The sequence below is a fragment of the Nicotiana sylvestris genome, chromosome 1 (genome assembly GCF_000393655.2).
Source record: "Nicotiana sylvestris chromosome 1, ASM39365v2, whole genome shotgun sequence".
Classification (NCBI taxonomy): Eukaryota; Viridiplantae; Streptophyta; class Magnoliopsida; order Solanales; family Solanaceae; genus Nicotiana; species Nicotiana sylvestris.
This window is the reverse complement of record NC_091057.1, coordinates 37,675,308-37,701,730: the sequence shown is the minus strand read 5'-3', so window position 1 is coordinate 37,701,730 and position 26,423 is coordinate 37,675,308. Positions and strand designations below refer to the sequence as shown.

Sequence of the window (26,423 nt, the reverse complement as noted above, 5' to 3'; positions counted from 1 at the left end):
TAAAATGAAACTATTAATAATATAAATTATCCATCAAGTAAATAATATCCATAAAGCAAATGTTCTACCCCAAATGCATAAGTTTAATACATTTCAAGAGTAAGTTTAAAAATGTTGATAACAAGATTTCTATAGAACATTCATCTATAGCAATTCAAAATTCATCTCAAGTAAGGTCTAGTTCTTCAGTTCCATCATCTTCTTCCATTTCTTGATCTACTCCACCTACAAAAGAGGATAAATAAAGCCATTACTCTTCAAGAGAACTACTCGTTTCAAAACCAAAAATGGATTTGATATAATTCACCATTATCTAAAAAATGTCAAAAAACATGAATGATTTAAAAATTAGTCAAGCTAGGCCATGAATTAACACTAATCTTCTTCACTTTTAATTTCATCATATATAATCTTCAATTCCTATGAAAGTTGAGTGATCAAGATTGAAACAAAGGCATATATGGCAGATCATGAAGGATGATCAACATAGAATTACCAGACATAGAGAGGCATTACCTATCAGATGAAAATTAAAGAAGGTTAATAGTGCATAAAAAAGGGTGAATAGCAACAGTTAGGCTAAAAATTACACACTTAACCGGAGAACAAACAGGAGTATAACAGTTAGGCTTCGTGACTTCAGTTCATTCTTCTCCTTCAGTTTCATTCTTCAGTTCTGAAGACAAAACTTGGTACCAGATTCACCTCCTAATGTGGAGTGAAACAAACATTGAACTCTCCTAGAAAAATGATAATCAACTCCTAAACAATCTTAGAATCGAAAATCAATGAGAAAATCCAACTATTATCTTCCTAAGTTCACATCTTTGCACTAAATTCAACTAGAAAAAGAGACCCAATTTACTAGATTATATCCATAATAATACACAATCATCTCTTTAATGGAAAACGATTCAATCCTAAGAATCAAAATTGAAAAATCATAAAGAGCAGCACAACAACTAATAAACTACAACCATCCAACCAAACACATACCAAAACAGAGGCAACTTAATACCAAACATCATAAACTAGTTAACTACAACAGTCCAACCAAACACTTGCTAAACAAAAAACTTAATACCACTACCAGTTAACAAATACCACTTCCAACACATAAAGAGCATCACAACAAATAAACTTAATGTAAACAACCAACAAGCCATCAAGGCAGTCAACAACACAAAAAATATCACTATCAAATGCCAAATACCATAAGGCACATGCCATACATTTGGCGACTATTCCAAATGTTAGGTATTCTCTTTTCATTTCTTTCATTTTCGTGACTAAGTGCCATAGGCAAAGTAAAAAAAACTATTTAGACTTTGAGAGAGAGAGAGAGAAGTGGTAAAAGAAGAATCACAAGAAAGGAGGAGAAATAGAAGAAGATGTATAACATTTGGTAAGTACTGACCTTGATTGTTACTACCAGTATATGGTCGATTGTTTAGTTGAACAACAACTTGGTGTGCAGAGGAAGCTTCTACGAACCTTAGCATGTCAGGATCAAGTCGCAATTCTGGGTTCAGACGCTGAATTCCATGGCACTTGTTGCACTTGTTCATGTAATTGAGATCCTAATTCTGATTGTCGTTCTTCATTTGCATTTGACCTTATATTCAAGACTCTTTTTGTTGTCAACGACGAAACCTTTTGGTTTTGCAAAGATAGAGGTAATCCAGCTTTTGATTGTCGTTCTTCATTTTCATTGGACCTTGTAGCTTGAAAGGTTCTTTATGTTGTCAACGACGAAACCCTTTGATTTCGCAAAGATGCAAGGGATCCAATTGGAATGCGGTTGGATATTTTCTTATTTTTGCTTGAGCACCCTTCTTGATTCATGACTATTCAAATATTTTTCAGATTCTGAAAAGCAAACACAACATAGGTTAGCAAGACCAACAACAAAAAAAATAGGTAAATGGAGTTGGCCTAATCTAAGACCAAGCTGTCTCAAATAACATTAGCTTGTTAGGATGCATTCTATTGTGTCAAAGAAAACAGAGATGCATTACAGTAATCAACATTTGTTGCAATTGATGTGCATCTTAAGGTGGCTTGTGTTCTGGTCATTTAGAGCATGGATGACTATATAGAAGAACTTGATCCCTTATGCGCTGAGGTGTAGTAATTATATGGGAGAAACTGTGATCATGTCGGTATTTCTATCATTCGTGAAAGCTACATGGTAGAGTTCTCTCTGTTGGTATAATTTGTTTTTCTATAGCTCATGCTTTGATTATAACCTTTTTTTTAGAACATTTCATTAGTTTCAAATCTATACCTTATCTCTTAACAGTATAAGAACTGAAATAGTAATTCTGCTTTCTATTCCATGTCTCTCATTTAATTCTTTTGTTTCTTTTTTAGTGTTAAAAGTAGTATATTAAAATCAGCAATAAGTGTTGTAGAAATAGTTACAGGAGGACATTAGTGAACGCTGACATGAAACAATATTGGATACATACAGTTTTAGAAGGCAACATATATGTAGGTAACTAGATAAATCAATTATAAAAGAGCAAGAACACAAATCCCAAGACTAAAAAATAGAATTATCTCTCTCAGCTAATATCAACCTAGTAGGTCATTTTGTATTCTCTCTTGGTTAAAGGTAACTGTGACGACCCGGTCAATCGTCTCATGAGTTGCCACTCCATTTTCCCCCATTTTTGCTTCATTTTGCTTCGTTATCCATGTTTTATGTGAGCGAGTTGGGTAGTTTGCGTTCAGAGTGGATTTGGTAATAAATGAGACACTTAGTTTCTTTTAAGAAGGTTTAAGTTAGAAAAGTCAACCGGGCATTGACTTATGTGTTAGAGGGCTCGGATGTGAGTTCTGATGGTTCGGTTAGCTTGAGGAGGTGATTTATGACTTAGGAGTGTGATCAGAATTAGTTTTGGAGGTCCGGTGTAGAATTAGGCTTGAATTGGCAAAGTTAGTATTTTGGCGATTTCCAGTTGGTACGTGAGATTTTGATCCGAGGGTCGGAATTCCCTGTAGCTTCATTATGTCATTTGTGATGTGTGTGCAAAATTTCAGGTCATTCGGACGTGGTTTGGTTATATTTTTTATCGAAAGCGTATTTCGGAAGTTTTTAGAAAACTTAGGCTTGAATTCAATGTGAATTGATGGATTTGCTGTTGTTTGAGGTGTTTTGATGATTGGAACAAGTTTGAATGAGGTTTTAGGATGTATTGGTGCTTTTGGTTGACGTCCCGGGGGCCTTGGTGAGTTTCGGATGGTCAATCGGACTATTTTGGAGATTGAAAGTTGCAGAAAAATCTGCCCAGCTATTGCAGAGAATTATCTCTTCGCGTTCGCGAGCAGAGCCTCGTGTTCACGTAGAAGAATTTGAGGAAGGCCAGAATTAAGCCTTCGCATTCGCAAGAGGTACCTCGCATTCGCGGAAGTCTAGGAGTTTGTGCTTCGCGTTCGCATGAGGCTCTCCGCGTTCGCGTATAAGGATTTGGGGTCCAGTGGAATTTGCTCTTAGCGTTCGCATCAGGTGTCTCGCATTCGCGAAGGTCAAGGAGGAAGAGGCATCGCGTTCGCAACTGGCGTGTCGCGTTCGCGCAAGGTAAAAGTTGGTCAACGTAAATTTGTGCTACGCGAACGCGAGAGGTTGACCGCGTTCGCGTAGAAGGAGAGTCAGGCCTGGGCAGAAAGTTTATAAGTTATTTCATTCGCAATTTTTAGTCATTTTTCCTCCATAGTTGAGCATTTTGAGAGCTTTTTGAGGGTGATTAAAGACGGATTCAAGGAGAATTGATTGGAGGTAAGATTTTTGAACCTAAAACGTGATTCTATTGTGAAATCAACCTAGAAATTCTTGGAACTTAAGCTAAAAATGGAAGAACTAGGGCTTGGGATTTTGAACTTTGAATTGGGATTTGAAGGACCATTTGAGGTCGGATTGGATACTTTTGATATGTATGAACTCGTGGGGTGATAAGGAATTTAATGATGTGAAAATTTCTGAGTTTCGAGAAGTGGGCCTAGGGCTCGGGTTTTGCTAATTTCGAGATTTTTTTATATATTTTCGATTGTTTTCGCTTGGACTTTGTTCCCTTAGCATATTGTAACGTATTCGTTCTGCTTTTGGATAGATTCGACGCGCGTGGAGGCCGATTTGAGGGGCAAAGGCGTCGTGAGCTAAAGTTTTAGCCGGTTCGAGGTGAGTAATGATTGTAAATGATGTCCTGAGGGTTTGAAACCTCGGATTGCACATCGTAGTGCTATATTAAGGTGAGACATGCTTGATGATGAGCATGGGGTCGTTCACTATTGGGGACTGTGACTTGGTCCGTCCCGATCAATGATTTTACCGCGTATTTGACTGAAACTTGTTTGTTATCATCATGATTTGGGTTGATTGCCATATTTGGGCTTCATGCCAACTATTTGAACCCTTTGGGGATTTTTATCACTATTTCCTCACTGTATTGATTTATCGCTTGAACTCAGTCCTGTTGATATTTACTGTTTTACAAACTCAGTCACTTTTACTCATATTTGAAACTTAAATGATATTTCTAAAAGATGTTTTTGGGCTGAGAACTACTATTTTACTAATGCCCGAGGGGCTTGTGATGGTTTTTGGACTGAGTAAGGCCGAGGGCCATATGTGAGGATATGCTGAGCGATATGAGGCCGAGGTCCTGAGATACTTTTATACGCCACGAGATGGCTTGAGTGATGTGAGGCCGAGTGCCGAGTGATGTGAGGCTGAGTGCCGAGAGATGATGCCACGAGATGTGAATCTGCACACTCACAGTGAGCGCGGGTACCCATTATGATCTGAGAGTGAGCCCGAGGGACTGATACTGTACTGAAAGTGAGCCCGAGGGGCTGATACTGTTCTGAGCGATTGTTACTGTGCCCAAGGGGCGTATTTCTACTTGTTATTTACCTGCTAAATTACCTGTTATACTTAGTTTAAAAGAATTTCATTTGACTTTCTCACTGATTTACTGCTTTAAGTGATTTTTACTGCTTGATATAGAATTGCTTTGTGCCTTTACGTGTTTTCTTACTTTCAGCCATTATTTATGATTATTACTCACTAAGTCGGAGTACTCACATTACTCCCTGCACCGTGTATGCAGATTCAGGAATCGCAGAGTCCGCTCCTGAGTGTTGATCCTCCTAGTCCAGGTAGTGTTTTCGGAGACTACGAGGTAGCTATTGGAGTCTACAGCACCTGTGCCTCCCTTATCTTATTATTTTAATGCCCTTGAACTTCTATAACGGATTTCGTATCGAGTACACTGGTATTTGGATTTATTAGTTGCTCATGACTTGTGACACCCCGGTTTGGGCTGTGTCGGGGTGGTTTCTACTGTTGTTATCGTTATTTCCGCAAATTACGGTTATTATATCATGTTTTAGAACTATTTATGGTATTTAACTGTTTAAACGAGGTGTTCTGTTTTGGTCTGGCTGGCCTTGTCATCACGAGAGGCGCCATCACGACCTGGTTCGGGGTTAGGGTCGTGACAAGTTGGTATCAGAGCCTAGGTTACTTAGGTCTTACGAGTCATGAGCAAGTTTAGTAGAGTCTCGCGGATCGGTACGGAGACATCTGTATTTATCCTTGAGAGGCTGTAGAACTTTTTGGAAAAACTTCATATCCTTGAAATTCTTGTTGTGCGACCTTGTTGATTCGAGAACTAAACTTTTGTTATTCTATTATCTCAGAAATAGTGAGGATGCGAGCTACCGAACGAGGTGGACTACCACCAGTGCCACCAGCTGAGACCATTAGAGGCCGTGGACGCGGTCATGGTCGTGGCAGAGGTAGAGTAGCGAGGGCAGCACCTGTAGATCCACCAGCTGCCCTAGCTCCGGATCAGGCTCCAGCGATGGATGCTCCAGCAGCACTAGTTCAGGCACCAATTGTACCCATTGTGATTCCGGGTCTTCAGGAGGCCTTGGCACAGATCTTATCAGTTTGCAGTGGCCTGGCTCAAGCAGTTTCATCCACTACAGTAGTAGCTACTTCACAGGCCAGGGAAGGCAATTAGACCCCCGCTGCTCGCACACCTGAGTAGGTAGTGCAGGGACTTCAAACGCCGGGGCACCCAGCCAGTTGCACCAGCTCAGGAGTTTATTGTGTCAGTTATGCCGAATAATGAGCAGCGTCATCTTGAGAGATTTGGTAGACTCCAGCCTCCGTTATTCAATGGTGCTGAGGGCGAGGATGCCCAGGGCTTTCTGGATAAGTGTCAGCAAATGCTCCATACAGTAAGGATTCTTGAGTCTAGTGGTGTGGCATTTACTACATTTCAGTTTTCTAGGGCCTCTCTCACTTGGTGGGAGGCGTATAAGAGGCGTAGGCCGGTTAGTGCAGCGCCCCATACTTGGCAGTAGTTCTCCACTCTATTCTTGGAGAAGTATGTATCGTAGTCCCGCAGAGAGGAGCTGCGTAGACAATTTGAGTGGTTGCAACATGGGGATATGACTATGTCACAGTATGAGTCGAGTTTTTCTGAGTTGGCTCGTCATGCCGTTTGGATGGTTCCGACAGATCGTGAGAGGATAAGGAGATTTGTTGATGGACTTAACTATCATATCCGTATTCTTATGACCCGAGAGAGGGTGTTGGGTGCTACATTCGAGTAGGTGGTTGATATAGCTCGCGAGATTGAGATGGTTCACCGTCAAGATCGAGAGGAGAGGCAGGCCAAGAGGCCTCGAGGATCGGGCAGTTATGGTGGTGCTCCTTCGAGGGGCTAGTTTCAGCATGGTAGAGGTCGTTCTTTCAGGCCTGCTCAGTCAGCCTGCCCAGAGTATCGCAGGGCATCTTCAGGTCATGGTTATTAGGGGTCTCAACAGGGCCAGCTTTCACTCAGCGCCCTCCCAGCTCAAAGTTCATCTCGTGCCCCGTTGGCTCAGGGTTCTTCTATGCTGATTGCATCAGCTAGTCACTCCGGTGCGAGGGGTTCCCTTCAGTCCCCTTCTCCGGCACCTAGGAGTTGTTTTGAGTGTGGAGAGTTTGGGCATGTGTGGAGGCAGTGTCTTCGTCGTGTTGCTAGTTCACCCCAGTAGAGGGGTCAACCCTTGACTTCTGCTCCAGTTACTTTACCACCTGCCCAGCCAGCTAGAGGTGGAGGTCATGCAGCCAAGGGTCGCCCCAGAGGGGGAGGTCGATCAGGCGGTGGCCAGGCTCATTTCTATGCACTTCCAGCTAGACACAATGCTATTGCTTCAGATGTTGTCATTATAGGTATTGTGTCAGTCTGCCACAGAGATGCCTCTGTATTATTTGATCCCAGTTCCACCTTTTCTTATCTGTCATCATACTTTGCTCGTTATTTGGGTATGCCCCGTGAGTTTCTTGCTTTACATGTTCATGTTCTACCCCAGTGGGCAATACTGTTATTGTAGACCGTATGTACCGATCATATGTGGTGACTATTGGGGGTCTGGAAACCCGAGTAGATCTATTGTTATTGAGTATGGTGGATTTTGATGTCATTTTGGGCATGGATTGGCTATCTTCGTGTCGTGCTATTCTAGACTGTCATGCTAAAATAGTCACTTTGGCTATGCCGGGTGTACCACGGATCGAGTGGCGTGGTGTGACTAATCATGTTCCTAGTAGAGTGATCTCTTTCTTGAAGGCCCAGCGTATGGTTAGGAAGGGTTGCCTTTCATATCTAGCATTTGTGAGGGATGTTGGAGCTGAGACTCCCAGTATTGATTTTGTTCCAGTTGTGAGGGATTTTCCCGATGTGTTTCCTGCAGACCTGTCGGGCATGCCACTGGACAGGGATATTAATTTTGGTATTGACCTGGTGCCGGGCACTCATCCCATTTATATTCTTCCATATCGCATGGCACCAGCAGAGCTGAAAGAATTGAAAGAACAACTTCAGGAACTCCTAGATAAAGGGTTCATTCGGCCTAGTGTGTCACCTTGGGGTGCGCCAGTCCTGTTTGTGAAGAAGAAGGATAGCACCATGAGAATGTGCGTTGATTATAGGCAATTGAACAAGGTAACAATTAAGAACACGTATCATTTGTCTCGCATTGATGATTTATTTGACCAGCTTCAGGGAGCGAGGGTGTTCTCCAAGATTGTTCTTCGTTCGGGTTATCACCAGTTGAAGATCAGGGATTCAGATATTCTTAAGACTGCTTTCAGAACCAGATATGGTCATTACGAGTTCCTTGTGATGTCTTTCGGGCTAACCAATGCCCCAGCAGCGTTCATGCATTTGATGAACAGCACGTTCCGGCCTTATCTTGATTCGTTCGTTATAGTATTCATTGATGATATTCTGTTGTACTCGCATAGTCAGGAGGAGCACGTGGAGCATTTGAGAGTTGTATTGCAGAGATTGAGGGAGGAGAAGCTTTATGCAAAATTTTCCAAGTGTGAGTTTTGGCTCAGTTCAGTGGCTTTCTTGGGGCACGTGGTGTCCATCGAGGGTATTCAGGTTGATCCAAAAAAGATAGAGGTGGTTCAGAGTTGTCCTAGACCGTCCTCAGCCACAGAGATTCATAGCTTTCTTGGTTTAGCAGGCTATTATCGACGGTTTGTTCAGGGATTCTCATCTATCGCATCGACCTTGACCAAGTTGACTCAAAAGGGTGTTTTATTTGTACGAGTGTGAAGAGAGCTTTCAGAAGCTCAAGACAGCTTTGACCACAACTACAGTATTGGTTTTGCCATCAGCTTCAGGTTCATATGCTATGTATTGTGATGCTTCGAGAGTTGGGATTGGTTGTGTATTGATGCAGGAGGGTAGGGTTATTGCTTATGTTTCTCGTCAGTTGAAGCCTCAAGAGAAGAACTACCTCATTCATGATTTGGAGTTTGCTGCCATAGTTCATGCATTAAAGATTTGGAGGCATTATTTGTATGGCGTATCTTGTGAGGTATTCACCGATCATCGCAGTCTTCAACATTTGTTCAAGCAAAAGGATCTTAATTTGAGGCAGTGGAGATGGTTGGAGTTGCTTAAGGATTATGATATCACTATATTGTACCATCCGGGGAAGGCCAACGTGGTGTCCAATGTTTTGAGCCGAAAGGCAGTGAGTATGGGGAGTTTGGCGTACATCCCAGTTGGGGAGAGACCTCTTGCAGTTGATGTTCAAGCCTTGGCCAATCGATTCGTGAGGTTGGATATTTTGGAGCCCAGTTGAGTGTTGGCATGTGTGGTTTCTCGGTCTACCTTATATGATCGCATCAGAGAGAGCCAGTATGATGATCCGCATTTGCTTGTCCTTAAGAACAGAGTTCAACATGATGATGCTATAGATGTGACCATTGGTGATGATGGGGTGTTGAGGATGCAGGGCCGAATTTCTGTGCCCAATGTGGATGGGCTTCGGGAATTGATTCTGGAAGAGGCCCCTATCTCGCGGTATTCCATTCATCCGGGTGCCGCAAAGATGTACTAGGATTTGAGGTAGCATTATTGGTGGAGAAGAATGAAGAAAGATATTGTGGGATTTGTAGCTTGGTGTCTCAATTGTCAGCAGGTAAAATATGAGCATCAGAGACCGGATGGCTTACTTCAGCAGATGGTTATTCCTGAGTGGAAGTGGGAGAGGATCACTATGGACTTTGTTGTTGGACTTCCACGGACTTTGAAGAAGTTTGATGCTATTTGGGTGGTTGTGGATCGGCTGACCAAGTCCGCGCACTTCATTCCTATCTGTACTACTTATTCTTCAGAGCGGTTGGCAGAGATATATATTCGGGAGATTGTTCGATTGCATGGTGTCCCAGTTTCCATCATTTCAGATCGGGGCACTCAGTTTACTTTCCATATTTAGAAGTCTGTTCAGCGATAGTTGGGTACTCAGGTGGAGTAGAGCACAGCTTTTCATCCTCAGACGGACGGGCAGTCCGAGTGTACTATTCAGATACTGGAGGACATGTTGCGTGCTTGTGTCATCGATTTCGGAGGTTCATGGGATACGTTTCTACCGCTTGTAGAGTTTTCTTATAACAATAGCTACCAGTCGAGTATTCAGATAGCTCCGTATAAGGCTTTGTATGGGAGGCGGTGTAGATCTCCAGTTAGTTGGTTCGAGCCTGGAGAGGCTAGACTATTCGATTTCGTTCAAGATTCCTTAGAGAAGGTGAAGGTGATTCAGGAGAGGCTTCGTACAGCACAGTCGCATCAGAAGAGTTATGCGGACTGGAAGGTTTGAGATGTGTCCTACATGGTTGGTGAGAAGGTCTTGCTGAAGGTTTCGCCCATGAAAGGTGTTATGAGATATGAGAAGAAAGGGGAGTTGAGTCCGCGGTTCATTGGGCATTTTAAGGTGCTTCGGAGGATCGGGAAGGTGGCTTATGAGCTTGCTTTGCCACCCAGCTTGCCTAGCGTGCATCCGGTATTTCATGTTTCGATGCTCCGGAAGTATATTGGGGACCTGTCTCATGTTTTGGACTTCAATACGGTTCAGTTGGATGATGATTTGACCTTTAATGTGGAGCCAGTAGCTATTTTGGGACGTCAGGTTCGAAAGTTGAGGTCAAAGGATATAGCTTCAGTGAAAGTGCAGTGGAGAGGTCGGCCCGTGGAGGAGGCTACCTGGGAGATTGAGCGGGAGATGTGGAGCAGATATCCTCACATATTTGAGGCTTCAGGTATATTTCTTGACTCGTTCGAGGACGAACGTTTGTTTAAGTTAGAGAGGATGTGACGACCCGGCCAGTCGTCTCATGAGTTACCGCTTCGTTTTCCCATATTTTTGCTTCATTTTGCTTCGTTATCCGTGTTTTATGTGAGTGAATTGGGTAGTTTGCGTTCAGAATGGATTTAGTAAGAAATGAGACACTCAGTCTCTTTTAAGAAGGTTTAAGTTGGAAAATTCAACCAGGTGTTGACTTATGTGTTAGAGGGATCAGATACGAGTTCCAATGGTTCGGTTAGCTTCGAGAGGTGATTTATGACTTAGGAGTGTGATCGGAATTGGTTTTGGAGGTCCGATGTAGAATTAGACTTGAATTGGCAAAGTTAGTATTTTGGCGATTTCCGGTTGGTAGGTGAGATTTTGATCTGAGGGTCGGAATGGAATTCCGAAAGTTGTTGTAGCTGCGTTATGTCATTTTTGATGTGTGTGCAAAATTTCAGGTCATTCGGACGTGGTTTGGTTGGGCTTTTGATCAAAAGCGTATTTCGGAAGTTTTAAGAAAACTTAGGCTTGATTTCAATGTGAATTGATGAATTTAGTGTTGTTTGAGGTGTTTTGATGATTGGAACAAGTTTGAATGAGGTTTTAGGATGTGTTGGTGCTTTTGGTTGAGGTCCCGGGGGCCTCGGGTGAGTTTCGGATGGTCAATCGGACAATTTTGGAGTTTGAAAGTTGCAGAAAAATCTGCCCAGTTGTTGCAGAGAATTATCTCTTCGCATTCGCGAGCGAAGCCTCACGTTCGCGTAGAAGAATTTGAGGAAGGCCAGAATTAAACCTTCGGGTTCACGAGAGTTGCCTCGCATTCGCGGAAGGCTAGGAGTTTGTGCTTCGCGTTCGCATGAGGCTCTCTCCACGTTCGCGTATAAGGATTTATGGTCCAGTGGAATTTGCTCTTCGCGTTCGCATCAGATGTCTCGCGTTTGCGAAGGTCAAGGCGGAAGAGGCATCGCATTCGCGACTAGCGTGTTGCATTCGCGTAAGGTAAAAGTTGGTCAACGTAAATTTGTGCTACGCGAAAGCGAGAGGTTGACCGCGTTCGCGTAGAAGGGAAGTCAGACCTGGGCAGAAAGTTTATAAGTTATTTCATCCATTATTTTGAGTCATTTTTCCTCCATAGTTGAGCATTTTTAGAGCTTTTTGATGGTGATTAAAAAAGGATTCAAGGAGAATTTATTGGAGGTAAGATTTTTGAACCTATAACGTGATTTTATTGTGAAATCAACCTAGAAATTCTTGGAACTTAAGCTAAAAATGGAAAAACTAGGGATTGGGATTTTGAACTTTGAATTGGGATTTGAAGGACTATTTGAGGTCGGATTGGAGATTTTTGATTTGTATGAACTCAAGGGGTGATAAGGAATCTAATGATGTGAAATTTTTTGAGTTTCAAGAAGTGGGCCCGGAGCTTGGGTTTTGCTAATTTCGGGATTTCTTATATTTTTTTGATTATTTTCGCTTGGGCTTTGTTCCCTTAGCATATTGTGACGTATTCGTTCTGCTTTTGGATAGATTCGACACGCGTGTAGGCCGATTTGAAGGGCAAAGGTGTCGCGCGCTAGAGTTGTAGCCGGTTCGAGGTGCGTAATGATTGTAAATGATGTCCTGAGGGTTGGAAACCCCGGATTGCACATCGTAGTGCTATATTGAGGTGAGACACGCACTTGATGATGAGCGTGGGGTCGTTTACTATTGGGGACTGTGACTTGGTCCGTCCTGATTGATGATTTTACCGCGTATTTGACTGAAACTTGTTTGTTATCATCATGATTTGGGCTGATTGCCATATTTGGGCTTCGTGCCAATTATTTTAACCCTCCGGAGATTTTTATCACTATTTCCTCACTGTATTGATTTATCACTTGAACTCAGTCATGTTGATATTTACTGTTTTACAAACTCAGCCACTTTTACTCATATTTGAAACTTAAATGATATTTCTAAAAGATGTTTTTAGGCTGAAAACTACTGTTGTACTAATGCCCGAGGGGCTTGTGATGGTTTTTGGACTAAGTGAGGCCAAGGGCCATATGTGAGGATATGCTGAGTGATATGACGCCGAGGGCCAGAGATACTTTTATACGCCACGAGGTGGCTTGAGTGATGTGAGGCCGAGTGCCGAGTGATGTGAGGCCGAGTGCTGAGAGATGATGCCACGAGGTGCCTTGATATAACGTTTGGGCCGTAAGGGGCCCCTCCGGAGTCTGCACACCCACAGTAAGCGCGGGTACCCATCATGATCTGAGAGTGAGCCCGAGGGGCTGATACTGTACTAAGAGTGAGCCCGAGGTGCTGATACTGTTCTGAGCGATTGTTATTGTGCCTGAGGGGCGTATTTCTACTTGTTATTTACCTGATAAATTACTTGTTTTACTTGGTTTAAAGGAATTTCATTTGACTTCCTCACTAATTTACTGCTTGATATAGAATTGCTTTTTGCCTTTACGTGTTTTCTTGCTTTCAGCCATTATTTATGATTATTACTCACTAAGTCGGAGTACTCACATTACTCCCTGCACCGTGTGTATAGATTCAGTCATTGCAGAGTCCGCTCCTGAGTGCTGATCCTCCCAGTCCAGGCAGTGTTTTCGGAGACTACGAGGTAGCTGTTGGCGTCTGCAGCCCCCGTGCCTCCCTTAACTTATTATTTTCGTGCCCTTGAACTTTTGTATTAGATTTTGTATCTAGTAGACTGGTATCCAAATTTATTAGTTATTCATGACTTGTGACACCCTGCATTGGGCTGTGTCGGGATGGTTTCTACTATTGTTATCGTTATTTCCGCAAATTATGGTTATTATATCATGTTTTAGAACTATTTATGGTATTTAACTGTTTAAATGAGGTATTTTGTTTTGGTCTGGCTGGCCTTTTCTTCACGAGAGGCGCCATCACGACCGGGTTCGGGGTTAGGGTCGTGACAGTAACATTATGTGAAAACTCTACATGTATCTCAAGCATCCAAATTTTTGTCTTGACACTGTCAAATACGGGCTCCTTATTTATCTTATTGAAATTTAAAGTAACTTTATTGACTATAAGAAAATAGAAAATTACAGTGAAGAGAATTATTACCGCTATACAAAAGCAAAGATATACTAAAATTGAACTAGTTAGATCAATCACTGCTAAAGAAGGAAACATTAACTTGAGGAATCTTTATCTAAGCAGTGAAACCAAATTCTTTAGCAGTGATGGAATTTGCAGAAAGGAACTCCATGAAAAATCGCGATCTGAAACTGCATCAATGCTATTACACGTAAAAGTTGTCACCATAATACTAGTAAATGCTAGATGCAAATTGCAAATAAGGTCAGAACAATGAAGCCAAATGAAGATTAACCAGAAATAGAAAGTGATACAGTAAGAAGTTAGCTAGCTTATGACTTCAGTAAGAAGAATTTGCAACAAAGCACAGCTAATTAGGAGCACCAAATTTGGTATGTTCCATATCAGTCTCTTCATTTAATTCAGGTAAACATGTAGTACAAACATGTAGAGGGCAGGAAACAATACTGGATAACCACTTCACCACGAGCATAACCACGAAATATTTTTCGATGGACTGGACCCTTCATTTCCCTAAATCATTAACAATAAATATAGACTCAATATCTGTTGGATTAAAATACTCCAACAGATTCGTTGAATTCTATATTTGTTTCAAGCACAAGCATCAAACTATTAGAAAGACAACATTATTCTTAAATCATAGACATAGAGACAAATATGCAACAAAAAAAGCCTCATAACACAAAATTTTTACATGAAAACGATAACTAAAAAAATCCATAATAAACCAAAAACCCCAAGTTCCCGTAATTGTTAAGTCCGAGTAGATACTTTTTAATGCTTGTGTCATATGGATTTGAATCTCCATTCAATCACACTACATAACTCAAATACTCCCAAAATAAAATAAAAATCACTTAATCGAGCAAAAAGGAACATTTTAACTGAAATTTACATCCAAAATCACAACGGTTTATATTAAAAAAAGTTTAAGAAATCTTACAATTATTTATCCCACAGCTATCAGTTGCATTTTCGTCCTCGCTAATGGAATCTGCAAGTTACGACTGAACTATTGAGAAATTACTAAAGGAATAAAAGAAGATCATGCAAAATAAATCAGAAAATTTGCGAGAGTCGAGCCAAAACCTAGAATTAAGGCTCAGTGAGAACAAGGAGTTGTAGTCGAGCTTAATCGAGAAAAAAACCCTAGAATTTTGTGACTATTTGAAACCATAGAGCTTTGATTAATTGAATAGTTGTTGTTTTGGTGGAGGAGATAAAGTTTATAGGTGGAGGAAAAAGACAATTGAGGTTCTGCTAGTGTTGGTGGAGGTTGACAGCGGGATATTGGCAGTTGAGACGGAGGTCGATGGCGGATATTGGCAGACCGAGGTTCTGGCGGTACGCTAAAAGGAAATCGGAGAAAGAGGTTAGAGCATATTATTTAGGAGAACACATAAATGGGTTTTTATAAAATAATATTAATTAAAAAATAATGTAAAAAGAGGGGTTCAAAAGCGCGGGTTTACGAAAATTTAGGCGGCAAAATTTCAGGATGGAAATAACAACCGTTCCGATTGAGTTTTTTAAAGATCCGTTCCAATGAATGTATTTATTGGTGCGGTTAAAACAAACGTTGCAAAAAATAAAACACTATGGGAACGGTTTTTTACCTAAATGACGGTTTTATAGCCAAAGTGTGCTGGTATCACCCATGTCATATCGCAACGGTTAAAACCGTTCCAATAACCTATCTATAGTAACGGTTTTTGAACCGTTGCAAAAATATCCGTTGTCATAGACCCATTTTTTGGTAGTGGTCGCAAGTCCGGCTCTAAGTACCATATGCTTTCCCCTTATGTGAGTCACCACTAATGTAAGCTTCATTCAACTAGACATCATATAGGGCATTTGTGGAGACATAGTGAAGGCTTTTGGTTCAGGGTAGGAAATGTTTAGTCTAAGTAGGTTCCATCTTCCCTTTAAGCACTTCTTTTGTTTCATTTTGGCACACATTCACTTGACTTTTTAAGTCATTTCACTTCTTTCTAAGGGGTTAGAGAGACACACTGTCACTCTTATTCATTTCTATATTGAACATTCTTTTTGTCTTTTTGCTTTTCTTCCTTTTTCATTACCTTTCCTTTTCTTTATTTTGTGTCTTTTTACCACTTTGTTGCAATCCTCGTATCTCCCCCCAATATTATACTTTTCCTATGTGCTATGGAAAGATCAGGTGCCGAGAGAGGGTATCTTTTAGAATGTGTAAAAGCTTGTATTGTGGTTCTTGAAGGAAAAAGGTCTAAGGCTCAAAAGGGTTGACTAGGGATTTTATCATTGTTAGGCTATAGAAGTGTTCAAGCTATCATTTGGATCAAGGAGAGCCTATAATCATGTCTCAAGTCAAATTTCACTTAGGATTTCGCCTCGACAAACATTCAGGGTATGTTCTAGACCAATGGCTCGGGACTTGGACTTGCATGCAATTTTTCACCACACAAGCTATGGGATCGCTAAAGACACAGAGTCGGGGGCCCAGAACAACCTTAGATAAGATTTGAGCACACAATGGTCCCGGAAAACCACTTGATGATCATCGTCCAACACAAGAGTCTCAAGGTCACAACTTTCATCATCCTAAACACAACGATTTGTTTTTTACCATAAGATCAAAGGAAAATGTGCTTGGCCCAAGTGAAGCTTTGCTTGAGGCACCCTTAACAATTAACTACTAAAAAGCAAAAAAAAAAAAAACAGACTCAAACCCTTAATAAGATAGTCATGCCATCCATCATCGGGAAGAGCCACCCGGTTCACACAAATTCCATATTTGGAAAAAACCGTGGCATTAAGAAACCAAAGACTTATTGCAAAAATCCAAAACAAGAAGCTACAAACATAAATAAGAAGCTAAGAAGGAAAAATTGCGGAAAGTTAAATGAATATATACAAGAGGGAATTTAATCGAATATACAATAGGTAAAATAAATATATACAATGGAACATACTTTTATATATAGACCCACGGTAAAAAGTTCGAAAAATATAATGAAATGCTGAAATTATATACATACCAAAGATAAAAAAAGAAAGAAATCATTAAATCTGTAAAATATATATAGTCATCCAATAAATCAAAGTAAGGCCTACCCCCTCAAATGAAAGTTGGCATTGTCCTCAATGCCAACTAAGCAAAATAAGCACCAAAAATAGAGGAAAGAGGATACAAAAACTCCCTATGGGCCGTCTGTCTGCATGGGGTCCTGTGTGGTCCCTGTGTCCTCAATATGCTCGGGAACCAGAGATTGGCTCCCTGTGACCTGTAGTTGTGCTATTGGGCCTGGACCTGGATAGACTCCTGGGCTGCACCCTATGGCTAACTGGAGGAAGTCTCCAGTGGGTCTGCCAACTAGATAACTGCATCATATGAACTGGGAATCATCCTCTTTCTCTTAGTAGGCCTCTGGGACTGCTTTGGCTGGGGATGGCCTGCTGGCACAGGGTCATGTAACAATAATCCAAAGGCATGTGATATGCCTTCAACCTGTCAACCTCAACCCGCAACTCCTTTACGAACTCCTTGGAAGCTCGATTCTTCCTCATCTTCTTAGCCTCCCTAGCAAGCTCCTTGAGAGCTTTTCCATGTGAATTAACAGCGTCCGTAAGCAATTTTTGAGTGTCAAGGATTTTCTTCTGGTTGTCCAGAATATCCTTGAGAGCGTCCTAAATAGACTGTGGGACCTATGGATGCAGTGGTGCCGACTGAGCTGCCATGGTAGAAGATAACACAGACAGCTTGGAAGTAGATATCTGCATCCAATTGTTGATGCTAGTGAGGGCCTGCCTCAGACGGTGGGCTATCAATGGATATGCAGTGGTGGAGGAAATCTCTGGATCAGTGGAGGTCGATGGACTTGGGGCCATATCTGATATAGTGGGAGGAGGTTGTGGAGTAGTCACTACCACTACTGGATCTTCAGACTGCCAGCTAAAGTGGTGGATTTTCCTGTGGAGCCCTTGCCCTTAGGGTTGTCATCACCCTGTAGGCTATACCATGAGAAGGGTGCCTTTGCCTTCACCTTCACATCAAATTTCCTCTTCTCCACCTTGAGGTCCTCAAATACATCGTCAAGAAGTTGGGGAATGGGTAGGACCAGTCACCCTCATCCACCACCTGTGAAATGACCTTGGACATCACATTCCCGACATTGATCGGGTACCGTGCCATAATGGATGCTACTAAGATCGCCCGGTAAAGTAGGAGTGAGTTGTCATGGATGGTAGGGTCTAATCTGCTGCACACAAAATTTTCCCACCCCCTAGCCTCGAAGTTCAGTGTCCTCCTCAATATTTTTCACCCCCATAGTCAGCTAATCGGGAGTAGTACTTGGGATTGCCAAGTACTCCACCAACCACGGACGGGCTTGTTCACCCAACTACATCTTCTCCAAGTATATGGACTCATCCTCCTCTGCGAAGTTCAACTAATCATTAATGGACTTGCCATCGAATTTGACCTTCAAATTCCGCACTTTTGTGACCTTGGTGCCCTTTTTGATGTGGGCCACATTGGTGTAGAATTCTTTCACAACATGTTCATTTGCGTCCTCTACATGGTCAATGAAAAAGTCCCATCATGTTCTGTCTGTGAATTGCCTCAACACATTTGCGTTGTGAGGTATGAGGTCCCGGGTGATTATTTTCTACTTAGGTATCAGTTTCTTCTCTAGCACCACTCTCTGAATTTGTGGTAGCCCACCTCACTCACAAACTGGTCATCCTATGCTTCCAGGTTCCTAGTCCGCTCAACCCCACCAACTTGGGGAACACCCCCTTTTGCTTCTTCCCCCTCCTCTGGTACTACATCCTCTCCGGATAATGAAGTTGTGGGAGAGATGGAGTATTCATCTCCACTATCGTCAGCTGAGCCCTTAGACGACTCAGACGATACATGAACTGAAGCTTGGGCAGTCGGGAATACTGGAGGAGTGACTCTCAGTCTATTTCTCTCCGGCCAGTCAAGAATGTACTCTGGCACTGATCTGATGATACCTCCCAGGAGGGCTCGTACTCACTCCACAACTGATCAATAGCTCTATCAACAACTCTACTAATTTTTCTTGTGTTCTTTATGTTTTGATGGGCTTGTGAGATCAACCTTATCATTTTTTGTTTTCCATCCCCGGGAGGATTCTCCTCGTCCTGGTTGTTTAGCACCCTTGCCTCTTGATTTCGACATTGTCTGTACACAAATTCAGTTATGCTTGTTAGTATCAAGAAGACATTGTAATTCACAGTTGCAAAAGAAATGTTGCAGATAGTTTTTAAACTAGCAGAGTGCGAACCGCACAAAATGCAGTGCAGACGCAATGAGGCCAATGCGGACCGCACAAAATGGCACTACGGTCCACAAGAGGTGGGGTTCAGACTACCTACTCTCTGAATAAGTGCACCGCGGACCGCACAAAATGCCATTGCGGTCCGCATTAAGGTTCCGCGGACCGCATAAAATGCAATACGGCTGAAGTCCTCAATGATCATGTTTAAGAATTTTTAGCAATGCGGTCCGCACAAAATACCATTGCGGACCGCACAATTTCCACCGCGGTCTGCACAGAGCACCAAGTAGCAGCACTAACCTAGGGTTTATGATATGTTGAATTTAAGTAAATTTTTACACCTAATAAAGAGTCCCTAAGTGTTTGCCCAATGTTTTAAGTACCTAATCTAACTTTAAACAAGAACTAACTAACCTAAGCTACATTACTGAAAGAGACACATAAAGGCTACGAAGAAGAACAAAGGAAAACAAAAAAAAGTAAAAGAAAATAACAAAATTAGGTAATTAAGAAGAAGTTAGATTTACGAGATGTGAGAAGTACTGAAGATAAATGAATCTTAGCATTTAATTACGAGCAAGAAGGGAGATGAACAGTGAATTTTCTTAGTTCTGAGAGTAAAGAGTTCAAAAAGTTCAAAAGTAGGGCCTCAGGTCCTATTTATAGAAAAAGGTCCTGGGGCCCATCTCACCTACCCACCGCGGACCGCACAAAATGGTACTGCGGTCCGCACTGCTCAAAGTCATAGGACTCAGACAAGGCATCCGCTGCGGCTCGCACAAAATGCATTGCGGCAGCAGTGGACTATCGTACACTGCACAAAATGCAATCCGGCCGCAGTGGTAAACTTTAGAGAACCTCCACTTTTGCTCATTCATCAATTCGGTCTGCATTGATTTCTTGCCCCCGCATTGAGGTCTTTGCGGCCGCACAAAATGGCAGTGCGGTCCACATTGAAAATCTTCAAAGAGTAGTCATTTTCTAACTTTTTCCTACACTGCATCAGCACAATCCTATAGCATCTCACAACCAGTCAGTCCAAAAATAAATCCTACTCTACAAAGAAAAACACATGGGTTGCCTCCCAAGAAGCGCCTGATTTAATGTCGCGGCACGACTCAAGTTAGCATCAAATCATTTGAGATAAATAAGTGCCACCACGTGGCTGTCATCAATTTTTCCCAAGTAGTGCTTCACCCTATGCCCATTTACTCTGAAAACTTCCCCATTTTTGTTCTTTAAATCAAGTGCACCAAACGGAGTCACAAACACCACTTCAAAAGGTCCACTCCATTTTGACTTAAGCTTTCCCAGAAATAGACGTAACCGAGAGTTGAACAAGAGAACCAAATCACCCACTTTGAACTCCTTGCTACGAGCATATTTATCATGAAGGTACTTCATATTGTCCTTATACAAGGACGAACTGGAGTAGGCATGGAATCAGAATTCATCAAGTTCATTGAGCTCCACACGAAGATTGGCTGCAACATCCCATTCAAGATTTAGCTTCCTCAAAGCTCACATGGCTTTGTGCTCTAACTCAACCGGTAGATGTCAAGCTTTCCCAAACACCAACCAATGCGGAGACATACCAATCGGAGTCTTGTAAGCAGTCCTATAAGCCCATAAAGCATCATCCAACTTCTTTGACCAATCGGTCCTATTTCCATTGACCGACTTTGACAATATACTCTTGATTTCTCTGTTTGAGGCTTCAACTTGGCCACTCGCTTGGAGATAATAGGGAGTAGAAACCTTGTGGTTGACACCATACATTGCAAGCAAAGTGTCAAAAGTTCTATTGCAAAACTGAAACCCCCCATCACTTATGATTACACGATGAGTACCAAACCTTGTAAAAATGCTCTTCTTGAGAAATGTAGCAACACTCCGGGCCTCATTGTTGGGCAAAGCTATGTCTTCAACCCACTTTGAAACATAGCCAACCGCCACAAGAATGTATGTGTTCCCACACGAGCTAAAAAACGGGCCCATAAAATCAATGCCTCATACATCAAAAATATCAACCTCAAGAATGGTATTGAGAGGCATCTCATCTTAATTCAAAATTCCACCCGCTCTTTGACATTCATCACACCTCTTCACTAGTTCACTTGCATATTTGTACAAAGTTGGCCAATAAAACCCACAACTAAGAACTTTGGAAGTCGTCCTCGCCTCGCCATGATGGCCACCACAGGGAGAGGAAAGACAAGCTTCCAAGATACTCAATTGCTCTTCCTCCGGGACACACCTTCAGATCACACCATCCGTTCAAATCTTGAACAAGTACGGCTCATCCCAATAGAAATACAAACTATCCCATTTGATCTTCTTCATTTGGTTAGAAGAGAGCTCACACGGGATTATACCAGTCACAAGGAAATTAGCAACGTCCACAAACCATGGCATACCATCCACCGACACCGAAAGGAGTTGTTCGTCAGGAAATGAATCATTAATCTCTAGGCCTCCCCTCCTCCTCCAAGCGTCACAAATGGTCTGCCACTTGGATTTCACTACCCTTCCGGTCCACAATCTCCAAATCAAACTCTTGAAGTAACAAGACCCATCGCATCAGTCTAGCTTTGGAATCCTTCTTCGTCATCAAGTACCAGAGTGCGGCATGATCGGTATGGACTATGACCTTGGCACCCATAAGATACGGCCGAAATTTTTCATTGCGAACACAATAGCCAAAAGTTCTTTCCCGGTCACCGTGTAGTTCACTTGAGCATCATTCATTGTCTTGCTCGCACAGTATACCGGATGAAACATTTTGTTCACTCTTTGACCCAAAACTGCCCTAACCACAACATCGCTCGCATCACACATGAGCTCAACGGGAAAGCTCCAATTAGGTGCGGTAATGATAGGAGTGGTGGTCAACTTATGCTTGAGAAGTTCAAAGGCTTGCATACATTTATCATCAAACACGAACTTGGCATCTTTTTTCAATAACTTGCATAAATCTCTGGTAGAACCCCACATGCCCAAGAAAACTTCTAACTCCCTTGACAGAGGTAAGGGGAGGGAGCCTTGAAATCACATCAATTTTTGCTTTGTCTACCTCAATACCATGCTTTGAAATTTTATGCCCAAGAACTATCCCTTTTCTACCATAAAGTGGCATTTCTTCCAATTGAGAACAAGATTGGTTTCTTCACAATAGGCCAAAACTCTATCAAGATTCTTCAAGCACTCATCAAATGAATCACCCACAATACTAAAGTCGTCCATGAACACCTCTAAAATGTCTTCCACCATATCGGTAAAATGTCCATCATACACCGTTGGAATGTATCCGGTGCATTACATAACCCAAAAGGCATTCTAGAAAAAGCAAAAGAGTCATATGGACAAGTGAATGTGGTCTTCTCCTGATCTTTCGGAGCAATCAAGATTTGCTTGTACCCGGAATACCCATCCAAGAAACAATAGAAGGCATGCCCAGAAAGTCGGTCTATCATCTGAACAAGAAAGGGCAAAGGAAAGTGATCCTTGCGGGTCACTTTATTCAACTTGCGGTAGTCCATGCATACCCTCCAACCGGTGACGGTTCTGTTAGGAATCAACTCATTTAGTGAATTTGCAACCATGGTCATGCCACCCTTTTTCGGTACACATTGCATCAATGAAGTCCAAGAGCTATTAGAGATGGGGTACATAACCCCGGCATCCAACCACTTAATCAACTCCTTTTTTACAACTTTTTGCATTGCCTCGTTAAACCTCCTTTGATGTTCCAAGGAGGGATTTGCATCATCTTCCAGAATAATCTTGTGCATACAGAATGCGGGGCTTATCCCCCGAATATCATCTAAAGTCCATCCAATTGCCTTTTTCCGCTTTTGAAGCACCGCCAATGTGGCGTCAACCTGCATGTTAGTAAGGCAAGAGGAAAGAATATCTGGCAAAGTAGAACTAGGGCCTAAGAACTCATACCTGAGGTGTGGAGGCAACGGTTTCAACTCCAACACCGTAGGCTCCTCAATTGAAGATTTTGTTGGTGGAGTCTTCCGATTTTCAAGGTCCAAAGATAGTTTCCTCGGCTCATAAGAGTAAGAGCCCATCCCATGTAAAGCATTCACACACTCCACTAGGCCCTCATCATCATTGACATCAAGATTCAACAATACGGCCTCCAGAGGGTCCTCCACATTGATCATTGTACTGGTATCATCAACTATCACTACCGTGACAAGGTCCACAAAAAGGGACACCTCGAAACTATTGGGCTGCTTCATTGACTTGCATACATGAAAGACCACTTTTTCATCACCCACCCGGAAGGTGAGTTCCCCTGCTTCCACATCAACTAAGGCTTTCCCAATAGCAAGGAAAGGTCCCCCTAATATGATAGTAACTTCATAATCCACCTCACAATCCAAGATCATAAAGTTAGCTGGCAAGATAAATTTGTCCACCCGGACAAGCACATCATCAATAATACCCAATGGTCTCTTCATCGTTCTATCTGCCATTTTTAATCTCATGGAAGTCGGCCTCGGTCACCCAATACCCAAAGTCTTGAAAACTGAGCAGGGCATCAAGTAGATACTAGCCCCCAAATCACATAGAGCTTTAACAAAGTTCGCACTCCCAATGGTCCAAGGAATGGGGAAAGCACCGGGATCTTCAATCTTCGGGGCCATTGAATGCACTATTGCACTAACTTGGTAAGTCATCTTTATAGTTTCACAATCCATAGACCGCTTCTTTGTCATCAAGTCCTTTATGAATTTAGCATAGCCCGACATTTGTTCAAGAGCCTCCACCAAAGAGACATTAATGGATAAGCTCTTCATCATATCAATGAACTTTTTAAACTGATTCTCATTTTTCTGCTTCACGAGCCTTTGAGGATAAGGTGGAGGTGGCCTTGGCAAAGGAGCATTGGCTTTAGGTACAACCGGCTCTGGCATGTCTATTACGTGTTCTCTAGACGAGTTCATAGCATTTTGAGTTTCCATCTTGACATCTTGAATATCAATCCTTACTTCTTCATTCACATTGTCATCAATCACATTTTCACCCACAAAAGGAACTTCATCTTCTTGCAACTCAACATCATCACTCAAAATTTGCTTTTGTTTGGAGGCATTCACATCACTGCCTCGTCCACTCCTTGTAGTTACCGCCATAACATGATTGTTCCCACCCTTCAGGTTTACTACCGTATCACTTGGTAGAGCACCCTTAAGGTGAGTATTCAAAGACTGTGAGATTTGGCCCAACTGAACCTCCAAATTCCGAATTGAAGAATTGTGGGAAGACAATTGAGCATCAGAATCCGCACTGTTTTTCATCATTTGTTCAAACATGATTTCAATTCTCCCTATATCAATGTTAGAAGAACTAGGACCTTGATATAAAAATGGGGGTGGATTGTTCGGTTGTTGGTACATTGGTGGCCTTTGGAAGCCTTGCCCTCGGTTTCCTTGGTTGCCATTATTCCATCCACCTTGATTGTTGTTACCACTCCAATTGTTGTTATTACCATTCCAATTTCCTTGATTGTTTTGATTGTTGTTCTGATTTCCCTAGTTGGAGTTTTGATTGTTGTTCCCCCAATTACCATTGCTTTGTTGTTTTTGATTGCCCAAATTGCCTTGGGGTCTCCATTGTTGTTTGTTGGAAGAATTACCCCTTTGGCCTTTATAATTATTCACGTATTGCACCTCTTCATTCTGCCCATCATAACTATCATCTTGTAATCCACCACAATCATTGTCAAATAGCTCTGAATTCCCTTGATTCTGTTGACCTCTTGTCTTCTTTTGTTGACAAGCATGTTGACACCCTCCATGGCATTCACTTGGCGAGGATTTTGACCTTGTTGAAATTGTGCCTTTGCTTGTTGGTTCATCGTAGTTGTCAACTCAGCTATAGCCTGCCCATGATCATGTAATTCCTTGTGCAAATGAGTGACCGTAGGGTCACCCTGGGGCATATTGGCTCTACTTTACCAAGTAGAAGAAGTGCCAGCCATCTCGTCAAGAATGTCACAAGCCTCATCATACGACAACTTCATGAAGTTACCCCAAGCAAGTTGGTTCACTATGCATTGATTTGTTGTGTTAATGCCCCGGTGAGAAAAATTTTGCAATGAACTTGTCTGCCAACTCATCTCGAGTAGTGATGGAATGGTTGGGAAGTTGCTCAAGCCAATCCAACGCCTTCCCTCTAAGTGATAATGGGAAGAGTCTCAACATTAAGAGAATCCTCGGACACATTTGTTTGCTTGCTCCCCCAACAGGTATCCACGAACCCCTTGAGATATTTGTAAGCAATTTGATTTGCGATGCCCGTGAAATACCCACGCTGCTCCAGCAATGTCAGCATCACATTGGTTAATTTAAAATTGCCCGCCAGGATCCGGGGTGTCACAATTTCACTTGCATAGCCTTAGTTCGGAAGCACTCTTAGAGCCACTCTTGGAGGTGGTGAGGAGGGCCTGGAATACTGTCATTGGCATTAGTATTGGCCTGGCGGCCTCTACGTTGTACTTGAGGTACAAGAGGTACCTCATCATCTCCAGCATCATCTACCTCCTCCCCCGCAATCACATTTCCAAGAGGGTCATTAGCATTCGCTGCCATTTTGTACCTGAAGTTGTGACACAAACAAATTAGTAACACAAAGGAAAGAAGAACAATACACAAAACTATTTAGATAGATAGCCAAAACCGTTAGCTCCCCGGCAACGGCGCCAAAAAGTGATCAAGGCCAACCCTGCGCTACTATTGAGTAGCGAGAGAGGTCGAAGCATCTTTTACCCGATTAAGGTCGGGATCGATTTCCATAGGGAGCTAGATATTGGAGTCGAGTGTCTATCTAAAGTGGAGTTGTGTATTCGCTCTTAATTGCAGTTCTACACATTTTTTCCGTTTGATTTACTTCTAATTGTATAAAACTACAATGCTCAATTAAGCTAAATAAGGCTAAGGCCAAACTATTGCGAGTTGTTCAAATGATTAAAAGTCACTAGGGTAGTGACTTTCGCCTAGGTGGTCAATTGATGGATTCTTGAGTCTAAAGCTAGATTGTCACATTTGGGGAGTATGATATAACCATTACACGATTCTACTCACTCTATACCTCTCGGTAGTTCGAGTGATTTTGCCCGAATTGACTTTCTCAAGACCAATTGGGTATGCAAATTTGCACAAGCAATCAAGGTTCAAGTCGGGTATTACTATCTCTAGGTTTAACCCTTTAATTGGGGCTATCAATCTCTTTAGTATGACCCAATTCCTTGTTGGACTAATTTCATGGACTTAGGCTCTCATTCTCAAGAAGAGCCAAAGTCTACTAGGCATAAACTAGTATTTGCAACCACTAATTCACAATTAAAACCCTAAATTAGCCCAAATATCAAACACCCATAGACAATCAAACATCAAA

General features: G+C 42.1%; 1 long non-coding RNA gene across 1 annotated transcript; it reads right to left on the bottom strand.

The window, feature by feature from the left end:
• Positions 1-15,131, bottom strand: LOC104247325 (uncharacterized). Its single transcript, XR_716182.2, has 4 exons — positions 14,821-15,131; positions 14,675-14,725; positions 1,418-1,869; positions 1-225 (listed from the first exon to the last, which is right to left on the bottom strand). It is a non-coding gene; the product is annotated as an uncharacterized lncRNA (long non-coding RNA).
• Positions 15,132-26,423: the final 11,292 nt, after the last annotated feature.